Genomic DNA, 12,047 nt, shown 5'->3' with positions numbered 1-12,047 from the left:
CAGCCACATGTGGTTCACATTATATACAAGCGTAACATAATCATATTTTGAACTCAACTGATGAGATGCGCGAATTTCAGTTCATTCATCCACAATATGAAGCTCATTCATCCACAATATGAGGCTTCGGTTCAGTCATTTGCAATATAAAGAGGAAATATTACTGTGTTATTTCCAATTATTGATGGCAATTTTGAAAAATTTCTGAAGTCTGAGAATATTAAACTAACATCATTAATGGTTTGCTGATGTGATTGACTAGTCTAACCCTTACCGGAGCAAGAGTTGTATACATGGACGCACACTATGACGTTTTACTTTGTTAATGGAAGAGCATTTAGTCTTTATGTTCATAACCTTGGAAATCTGGTCTTTCAGAGCCAACACATCTCTGATTTATACATCCAGTTTCCCTAGACCGTCATGATCAATACATAGTCTGTTGCCTTCATCTGTACTGTGATGTAAGAGTATCTGTACATATGATCCTACCTGTATCTGTTCTCCCATACACAAGTATTTACGAACATGATCCTTTGATATTAACTTTTGAATTTCTAAACCATTTCCTTTCTTTTCTACATAACAGAAAAAATGAATTATGACATGCATGATGCCAAACCCGAACACACCATCCCGAACACCGTCATCCATTAATGCTTCTTTACCAATGAAGTCTTAGCTATGTCTCTTCCTTGTATATCAAGTGACTGTTCTACGTCTTCTGTCTCATTCTTGTATTTTCCCTGATGATGTGATCATTACACGAAAGTTCACTTGGGAACCTCTCATGTTTCATTTTCCTGCGTTTTTTCCATGATCAGATATGAGCTATGAGTCCACGGAAAATGAAACACGATGAATTCCCAAGTGCACTTTCGTGTAATAATTACATTATCAGGGAAGATACAAGAAAGATATATAACAGTCAGTTGATATACAACGAAGAGACGTAGCTAGGACGCCATTAGGTAAACAAGTGACTACCCGAATGGAGGTCGGGTGCGTCCAAGTCTGGCAACTGGCGTATCAAAATTTTATTATTTGGACAAGAAGGGGAACTGTTTACAAATTCTGTCAACAATAAAACTATCCAATTTGTATAGATCTTCACTAATATCAATTTTACAATTCTCTGTGTATTTGATGATAGAAGATTCATTGATTTTTCTTGTGGTAAAAGAGTCATATAACTTAACTGGCATTACTCCAGTCAGTACAATGGTCATTATTTTTTTCACTGTGTTGGCATAAGTTAGTGAATATCGTAAAGAAACTAATCAAAAACGAAGAAGAAAATCAGGGAAAAAAGACAGACTATAGAGTTCAACCTTAACTTCCAAGCAATATTTCAGTGAATTTTCAATATAACAAATAATGACTATCATTAAATCGAGGAGTTATGAGGTAAACCATCACCAACTTCATTAATTATGATAGAGACGTTGTAAATTCCTGGAAGCCTGAGCAGTGAAACCTTTGATGGTTGGACCTTTAATTTGGTCCGTTCCTGCATTGTTAGGTTGGGGTCAAAGGGGCTTAAAGCTGGGTCTCTTGTCTGAATGATGTAAAAGACTTAAATCACTGGTAATACCCTCAAACTCTCGACTTTATGTGATATAAGACACCATTCCTTGTGTGCTTTATATATATATATATATATATATATATATATATATATATATATATATATATATATATATATATATATATATATATATATATATATATATATATATATATATATATATATATATGATGATTCATCTGAGTGTGTAGTGTAGTGTTCTAGTTACAGTACAGTATAGTGTTCGTCTGCAGCTATAGTACCTGGTTATGGTGTCCACAACTGATCTTAACGTTTCTACCTATAACTTTAAGCTTAATTTAGGTAAACATGACTCTTTTCGTAGTTTGTAAAGCTTTACAAGTTAGATATACGTTTTGATATTTAATCTACTCATGTATCGGGCTTGCTTGGTATATTTGGGCATAATTTTCATCATAATATGTGTTGGGTCTTTCCTGTTTGGTTTTATTGGTTCTTTAAACTTGGCTTTGACGTATTCCTATCCTAGCTTGTGAATTAATGAATAAGGCAGTACTGTAACCCAGTTCATCTAAACGCCTTAGATATAGACCTCTGAAGTTCTTAGTTTTATCTGGTCAAAAAGCCATCCCTGGGTAAAGGGAAGAAGTAGTCCCAGTGCGTGTCCCAGAATGCTACAGCCAGGAGACCGGGAATCCTCTCATCATATATCGTCCCTTCCCAAGACTAGGGACAAAGACCTGATTCAAGTAAAAAAAAAATTTTCGACTTCCTATTACTTTGGTGTATTCCAAATCTTTCTTTTCATGCCTCTTTACACAAACACGTTGATCATATTTTGAGCATTGCTAGAAACTTTATGTATATGGCTTTAATGTATTTTAGTATTTTTTTCCCAGTAAGCTTACATTCTTGAACACAAGATTCTACATATGGCTTGATACATATGTTCGCATTAGTACACATACCAACACGTATCTTGTTATAACAGCAATATCTTTCTTGTCTTTGTGTATAATTATATCACAGATTCTTCATATTGATTTTTCAATGTTTTGCGTTTCCTGCTTTAAGATCAAAGTTTCTATTATTTTTTCACTTTAAATTGTAATGAAATTTTGCTTCTCTTCTTGTGATGTGTTCCACTGTTACCCCTGCACCTACCCTCGCTCTGCATCACTGTACCCTTGTGCCTACCCTCATTCTGCATCACTGTACCCCTGTACCTACCCTCGCTCTGCATCACTGTACCCTTGTGCCTACCCTCATTCTGCATCACTGTACCCCTGTACCTACCCTCGCTCTGCATCACTGTACCCCTGTACCTACCCTCGCTCTGCATCACAGTACCCCTGTACCTACCCTCACTCTGCATCACTTTGATATCCATCGTATTATTCACCTGACTCGTCGTCTGCTTCAGTATCTCCCATTGCGACAAGACGCATCCTCCCAGCAAGCAGCATCAGCTCCATATAGAACACAAACCACACATGTCGACCAGCCCTGGGCACTGACTGTGTGGAAGAATAGCATCATCCCATCTTTTGTGTTACGGTGTTAGAACTCCATCTTGTACTCCCTCTGACACCCCCCCCCCAAGCCTAGCCCCACACCTTCCCAGTAATTTTCATGGCGTAGTTGGCCTAACTTTATATCTCACCACGGAGAAAAATTTCGTATAACGTTGATAAGCTTGTAAAGTTGACAATTCAAATTTGAACAAATATTCCATATAAATTTGGCTTTAATAGATATTGCATACAATAACTTGTTTAAACATCAGTTTCAGCAACAGGAATCAATACCCTATGCCATTCAAGCAGTATATGTAATATTTACTAAACCTACTTATAATGCCTGCAGATACTTTATATCCATTTCGTTTCTAATGTAGAAGATAAGTACATCCTTGCAGTTCTAATCCACCCACCATGAGTTTCACTGATATCATCATTATACTGTACCAAGAGCTACACTGAATCCACAAACTTACTTCTGTAATTAGTTCTGTCATGACCATAATTCTACTAAACTCAGATGTTTAGCATTTTGTCCATCTATATCTCCATTGATGCTGTAGATCTGTATTCTAGTCATTTTTTTGCGACATGCAAACCTCTACTGAATCCACAACATGATCAGTTTAAATCAAAAGTGATTGTGTGATGCATCTACATATCTGCAAACTCTTATCCTACTGAGTGCATAATTCCATTTAACCATCACTTCTAAGCCAACAGAAATGCTAAATCACAATTGACTTAAGCGACAACTCTGATTAATCTATGGCTTAAATGAATCTAGTTTTTACTGAACCTAGAATTCTAGATGTCACAGTGCTACTGAATCCACTACAAGAAGATCTGATGCAAAAATTGTTGTGTTCATAGTCTCATCGGAGTCAAAATCCAAGGAATTTCTATCGTTATCCAAGTGCCATGATAATCCTACTAAATCACATTAAAATCCAACTGAATCCCTTTCTTACTGAATTCCCAATATTATGACCGTGGCTTAATTGAATCCATAAGTTGTCTTGATCCAACTTTTTGGTACTTACTGCAATACTAGATTCACAGTTCTTTAGCATCACACACCCCTGTCCAGGCCATACCTTCACTGAGTCCATTATTTTGGAGCAGCTGCAACTTCATTGAAACCTCACTTTAACCAAACTCGTGACTACCAAAACCCATAAACATCATGGGAGAAAACATGATGTAGCCCTAACTGCCCTACTAGCCTATCATTACCGGAAATTGCCAGAGATTGCCACAATGATGCTCATACCGTCGGCCAGAGGCACTACCAAGGGAGCAAGTGAACTTGATATCATATCATAGCAGTTGCATGAAACTGGTCGTTTCAAGTGGATGGTAATAAGACATCATAACTTACACCATAATCTAACTTAGCTGCTCATGTCTTCGTAGAACTGAAAACAAACAACTTCGTAGACTGGAAAGATAATTCTCTAACTGGAAGGTTATTCTCTGGCTGGAAGAATAGTTCTCCAATTGGAAAGATAATTCTCTGCTGGAAGGATTTTCTCTGCTCCGAACAGCATCTTTTACTATCATCTCCCAACCCTCCAATGCAGGATAATTTCCACTTTACATCCCATGATGCGGGTTTTTATATCCTGGGACGAATCTAGGAAGGCCATCCAGATTACAATCTTTAAGAGCTCCACATGAGAGAACTTCCGGCATACCCACCTCCCGTAATTAGTTGGAAATTTAAGTCATGGGCAGATGTATCAGAGGAAATCAATACCGGCCTCAGTTGTCTTGATTGTGGTAGAGATGAAAGATGAGTGGATTGTGAGGAAGGTTAACGCTGGCTTGGGTGTGGGAGAAGAGAGCTTACTGGCTTGTAGGAGATGAGAACTCTGGCTGAGTTGTGGAAGAGGAGAGAAAAGTAGGTAGGATTTCAGACAGACAGATTAGCTGGTAAGATTGTTCAGAGCAGTAAACATGAAAAGCCTCATCCATTTATGAATAAAACGGATAACAGAATGGTACTTAATATATTACTTAAGGTAAAGGAAAAGATATTCATGACTATATATACAAACATTTGGAGAAAAACATATCGTGTACCATATGACGGGGGAGCACTGTCATCAAGTATGAATGAGTAAGAGAGATGTGTAGTAATAAAAAGAGTGTGGTTGAGAGAGCAGAAGAGGTTGTGCTGCATTGGTTTGGACATATGAGAGAATGAGTGAGGAAAAGTTGACAAAAAGGATATATGTATCAGAAGTGGAGGGGAAAAGGAGAAAAGGGAGACCAAACTGCAGATGGGAGGATGGAATGAAAAAAATTTTGAGCGATAGGGGTCTGAACATGTAGGAGGGTGAGAGGCGTGCACGGGATAGAGTGAGTATGATGGTGAGAAACACCTGGGTTGTAAAAGAGTTTTCTGAAACTCACTGGAATAAAAGGAGACTAGCAGAGGTTCTGAATACCTGCAGAGGTCATGTAAGGTCACAGGAAGACCTGAAGTTTCGACTATAGAAATAGCAAAGTATCAAGATCGCTCGCTAGAACAGGTAACTTTTAATGCCTCTGAGGAAATTATTGTAATCTAAACTTCCAACCAGTGCCCAGAGTCAGGTTTAGCACAAGGGTACGACTCCCTGAACACGCCTGTACGACTTTGGCCTGACCAATAAGGGTCAGGATGAATGAAAGGTCGTCATACCCATGGACCTCGACGTCATGCTCTGCGGTCATGCTGAAGTGCTACAATGATGTGAGGGACCCACTGTTTCTGTCCAGAGTACATCAAGAAAATATTCTAAGCCGGTCATCCAGTGTAAGGCCTCCGTCCGTGAAGGGATAGACTTGTAGCATGCAGCTGAAAATAATGCAGCTGCCGTTACCTTAACTGATATCTCTATATATAATAAGACTAGAAGACAAACCGACGGAGAAAGAAAACAAGGTGCCCTTACATACAATAAACCCCCTCTTGATAGATATCCAGCTTAAGACAAGATATAGCAAAGAAAATACCCAAAATATAGGTAAAGAAGGACACAGAGAGCAAGACAAAAGATGGAAGCGTAAGACGTCCAACACAAAGGAATGAATGAAGCTCGTTCCTGACAAGCGCGAAGTGCGACGCTCCCATGAACAGGACACTGCCCAAGAGACTGGAACTGAAATGGTTCTTCCTGGACAAATTTCATGGATGTATCATGATCTTTGTCAGCATCATTCTTCTTCCTGCGTTTTGTTTTATGTCTTATGGCAAGTTAGAAATTACCTTCACCTCTCCAGCTCTGACGTGCGAAACATAACTGACATATAAATCATATAAATAATAATGAAAGTTTTCTCCCTTTGTCATGAACTGAAAACTCAGATTAGAGGATGAAACAGACTGGAAACAGAAATTGTAAATGTCACAGGTCTGTTACCGACCTGTTCATTCTTTAGAGGATTACTGGGGACATTTCTTTCTCGTTGGAGGAAAATTACAGAATCCTTACCCTCCAAAGGAACACTGGAAGGAGGATGAGAGAATCATCCTTTGGAAAAAGAATGAAACCTAATTCTTTGAAGAGAGACTGGAAGTTGTATGATAGAAGAGGTGAGATGACGCTTTCTTACTCTTACATGGTAGATTTTGTAGCATTATGATTTCTTGATTTCATATTTAGTAAATAGGATAAATGTGTTAAATGACTTTTAGGGTCTATAAATGGGGTAGCTAACTCCAAATCAATCATAAGCTACAGTAATCTCTTCCATAATATCCTTCACGGTATGTTGCATCCCTTGTGGTCTTTTAGTGAAGTTAAACTCAGGAAGTAATTTCAGGTAGATTTTGTTTTACGAAAAGGAGTTGAGTCATTGTCTCAAGGTCGAATTTCTATTTGATGAAGAATTTAGTCGATGGTCTTCACGCACACACACACACACACACACACATATATGTATATATATATATATATATATATATATATATATATATATATATATATATATATATATATATATATATATATATATATATATATATATATATATATATATATATCTATTCATTTATTTTGCTTTGTCGCTGTCTCCCTCGTTAGCGAGGTAGCGCAAGGAAACAGACGAAAGAATGGCCCAACCCACCCACATACACATGTATATACATACACGTCCACACACGCAAATATACATACCCATACATCTCAATGTACACATATATACACACACAGATATATATATATATATATATATATATATATATATATATATATATTTTCTTCTTTCTTTCAAACTATTCGCCATTTCCCGCATTAGCGAGGTAGCGTTAAGAACAGAGGACTGGGCCTTTGAGGGAATACCCTCACCTGGCCCAATTCTCTGTTCCTTCTTTTGGAAAATTAAAAAAAACCGAGAGGGGAGGATTTCCAGCCCCCCGCTCCCTCCCCTTTTAGTCGCCTTCTACGACACGCAGGGAATACGTGGGAAGTACCCTTAATCCCCTATCCCCAGGGATATATATATATATATATATATATATATATATATATATATATATATATATATATATATATATATATATATATATACACATGTACATAATTCATACTGTCTGCCTTTACTTATTCCCATCGTCACCCCGCCACACATGGAATAACAGCCCCCTCCCCCCTCATGTGTGCGAGGTAGTGCTAGGAGAAGACAACAAAGGCCACATTCGTTCACACTCAGTCTCTAGCTGTCATGTAATAATGCACCGAAACCACAGCTCCCTTTCCACATCCAGGCCCGACAGAACTTTTCATGGTTTACCCCAGACGCTTCACATGCCCTGGTTCAATCCACTGACAGCACGTTCCAATTCACTCTATTCCTTGCACGCCTTTCATTCTCCTGCATGTTCAGGCCCCGATCAATCATAATCTTTTTCACTCCATCTTTCCATATCCAATTTGGTCTCCCACTTCTCCTCGTTCCCTCCACCTCTGACACATATATCCTCTTGGTCAATCTTTCCTCACTCATTCTCGCCATGTGACCAAACCATTTCAAAACACCCTCTTCTGCTCTCTCAACCACACTCTTTTTATTTCCACACATCTCTCTTACCCTTACATTACTTACTCGATCAAACCACCTCATTTCCAGCACATCCACCCTCCTGCGCACAACTCTATCCATAGCCCACGCCTCGCAACCATGCAACATTGTTGGAACCACTATTCCTTCAAACATACCCATTTTTGCTTTCCGAGATAATGTTCTCGACTTCCAAACATTGTTCAATTTCTCCCAGAATTTTCGGCCCCTCCCCCACCCTATGATTCACTTCCGCTTCCATGATTCCATCCGCTGCCAAATCCACTCCCAGATATCTAAAACACTTTACTTCCTCCAGTTTTTCTCCATTCAAACTTACCTCCCAATTGACTTGACCCTCAACCCTACTGTACCTAATAACCTTGCTCTTATTCACATTTACTCTTAACTTTCTTCTTTAACACACTTTATCAAACTCAGTCACCAGCTTCTGCAGTTTCTCACATGAATCAGCCACCAGCGCTGTATCATCAGCGAACAACAACTGACTCACTTCCCAAGCTCTCTCATCCACAACAGACTGCATACTTGCCCCTCTTTCCAAAACTCTTGCATTCACCTCTTTAACAACCCCATCCATAAACAAATTAAATAACCATGGAGACATCACACACCCCTGCCGTAAAGCGAAATTCACTGAGAACCAATCACTTTCCTCTCTTCCTACACGTACATATGCCTTACATCCTCGATAAAAACTTTTCACTGCTTCTAACAACTTGCCTCCCACACCATATATTCTTAATACCTTCCACAGAGCATCTCTATCAACTCTATCATATGCCTTCTCCAGATCCATAAATGCTACATACAAATCCATTTGCTTTTCTAAGTATTTCTCACATACATTCTTCAAAGCAAACACCTGATCCACACATCCTCTACCACTTCTGAAACCATACTGCTCTTCCCCAATCTGATGCTCTGTACATGCCCTCACCCTCTCAATCAATACCCTCCCATATGATTTATATATATATATATATATATATATATATATATATATATATATATATATATATATATATATATATATATATATATATATATATATATATATATATATATATATATATATATATAAGAGAGAGAGAGAGAGAGAGAGGAATAGTAAAGTTTAAAATTCAAAACAGGCAACTAGAAATAGGCCAAAGGACCTGTTGTTCGTTTTCCCCATGTACTCTCTCTCTCTCTCTCTCTCTCTCTCTCTCTCTCTCTCTCTCTCTCTCTCTCTCTCTCTCTCTCTCTGCTGCTGCTACATGTATCACTATCACAACTCTGTCGCTATCATAAAAGCTCTTGGAATATCCGTAGATGATACACATTTGACGAGAATAAGAATTTGAACCTTCACTAAATATAAACTCTTCCGGACACGTCTGTGGCTCAGGACCTGAGACATCTTGCCTCTTAGCAAGACCTTGTCTGTCACACTTGGAATCTTCTGCAGAAAATCTCTTGAATGAGGCAGCCTAGTCTGGGCTGCGGTACTAACGCACCACAGAAGAGGGCGTGAACAACTAAACGAATGACATGTATCAAGAATGAACGTGATCTTGCGGGGTGTCTAACAGCGGTTCAACTTTCGTTTGACGGCTCTGACAAGTACTTGGCCTACTTGGTGAGGTACTGAGTGTATCTCCTTGAGTGCCTCTCGTTTTCAGAATATCTTTTTTTCCATTTTTTTTGTCCTTTTCTTTCTTTAGAAAATTCCCTTGGCTGAGATGTTTTGATGATATCCCGAATTGGATCTCTTTATCATGTTCATGCGTTTCGTTTTGCTATACGTTATAGGGTTGTCTGGGCTGCGTCTTTGTGAATGCCTCTTCATGAGAACGCTTTTTGAATGCGTCTATTCAAGTTCATTTCTTTGAGAGTGTCGAACTGCTTCACTTGCAGTGCCTCTGTGTGATTGCATCTCCTGGAGTGTATCACGGCTCCTGCCATGACCACCACTCCACCTCCCTCCGTCGCTCTGCCTGCCTGAGCTTGTTGACGCCGAGGCCAGAGCTCGTGCACCAGAGAAGGCTGAGCCAAGTTGAGTCTAGTAAACAACATTATCCCAGTTAGTGATCCCAGATAAAGCACAGAAAAATATGACATAATATGATTAGATGAGATGTTCATCTATTACCTCTCCTTACTCCCGTATTACAGCATTATCCTACACATCGTAAAGTTTGTAGAAAGTCATTCATCATCATCATCATCATCATTATCAACCCTAGTGCTACTTCTATTAGTGAGATGTGATGTGCTGCTTAGTGCGAGAATTTCCTCAGCGAAACCGTACTCCATTTTCATCAACCAACTATAATACAGTCTTGCTGAAGGTGACTATTCATTTGTGGCGCCTACACAAGGTGTCTATTGTGTCTGTGGAAAAATAATGACAAACCATGGTATGTACAACCCGATTTTCGTACCTGCGCTAGCAAAGAGCGATAATGTGCTATGACTTACCTTATTTCAGTCCCGTAGTAAATGTGACCAACATGATGCTGGTGGTCACACAAGGTAAAGGGTCACCCAGATAGGGTCACGTGCCTGACGTTCGTGTCATAATTGCAGTATCGTCACGCAAGTACGGTCAGCTGGCATGGAACTACCGTATTTACATACGGTTTCCGCCTCTACTACAGATCAAGAGATATGACAGAACGCTGTTTCCATTTCCTTTCAGATACAAAAGATGATGCAGCACTGCTCGACGAGAAACCGTTTCAGTCTTAAGCTGATGAGTTTGCTACGGGTTTAACGAAACATTTTTAATGATCTAACCACAGCGAGTCACTCTATCTAACCTCTTCCACATTAATGGGGAAGACCATCTAATTTCCCTGTACAAGTGGTACACAGTCGCTAGGAATGGAAAGTGGAAATAATTTTTTCTAAGGTAACTTAACAAGGGACCTGGCCATTAAGGCTCACTAGGTCAACAGGGTGAGTCTTGTCAAGTAATCCGCGGCTCGAGTCAGGTGCGTCACGCCGCGTTCAAGCCCTACATGTGAGTAACACTGAGGCACAATTTCGTCACAGTTCTGAGTTTGATACATGTCACAGCAGGCCGGAAGATGGGGGCGTTTCCATCATATATTCAGCTCTCTATCTCTCTCTCTCTCTCTTTCTCTCTCTCTCTCATCTTTCCACCTAGTAAATCACTGGCAGTGTGAAACCACGTATGGCGTTCCTGGTTGTCTGTAATTCTGTAGCTTTCGGATGGACGAATTATGACCGGTCATGAGATGGCTGGCGTACAGAGCACCCTCTGTAAGGCTCGCTTGCAATACACCTCTCTGCTTGTGTCTTGTCTTGCTGGTTTGGTCGTCTAGAAAGATACAGTATATGATCAAGACATTTGGACCACTTGCGCTATTGTTCAGGTAAAACACTTGGTGAGAACGTGATAGCAGACAGAGGAAGTGAGAGAGAGGCGGTGAGAGGGGAGAGCGAGACGTCCTTCACTGGCGACCGTCAAAGCAACACTGAGGCTGGTGAGTCGGAGGACCGGGCGGTAAGGGCGGCGAGGGAGGCAGACACAGGTAAGCCTCTTTGATTAAACCCAGGTCGAGGACGACAGTTTCAACGACCAGGGACATTCCCCACATGGGTTTGTTATGATACATGAGAACCAATATACGGCCCAAAGTCCGCCAGCTCCGCTCCATCTGGTGAGTGCGACGTCTAGGTTTAAATCCCACTTTATCAGGGACGGAAGCTTTGTTCCAGGCCTTCATAAGCCTTCAAAAATCCCTGAAAACTGGCCAAGTTAGTTCATAAATCTGGAACACGTCAGGCCTCATTATGTCTTCTTCTGTAAGAGGGGGAACGTAGTGTTTTTACCTTGCGTCTTTATCCATTATCATTTCTATCAAATATCATTATCATTATTATCTTCATCATCTTTA

General features: G+C 39.8%; 1 protein-coding gene across 1 annotated transcript in view; it reads right to left on the bottom strand.

Annotated features, from left to right (window-relative positions):
• The window catches only part of LOC139757553 (guanylate cyclase 32E-like), a 114,156-nt gene extending 102,553 nt beyond the window's left edge, over positions 1-11,603 (bottom strand). The window contains exon 1 of the mRNA XM_071678144.1: positions 10,603-11,603. The gene's annotated coding sequence lies outside the window, so the exon portion shown is untranslated. The remainder of the gene's footprint in view (positions 1-10,602) is intronic.
• Between the last annotated feature and the right edge of the window lie 444 nt (positions 11,604-12,047).

The sequence above is a fragment of the Panulirus ornatus genome, chromosome 27, assembly GCF_036320965.1.
Source record: "Panulirus ornatus isolate Po-2019 chromosome 27, ASM3632096v1, whole genome shotgun sequence".
Classification (NCBI taxonomy): Eukaryota; Metazoa; Arthropoda; class Malacostraca; order Decapoda; family Palinuridae; genus Panulirus; species Panulirus ornatus.
Note: the sequence above shows the minus strand (reverse complement) of the source record. Positions and strands in the feature narration are given on the sequence as shown.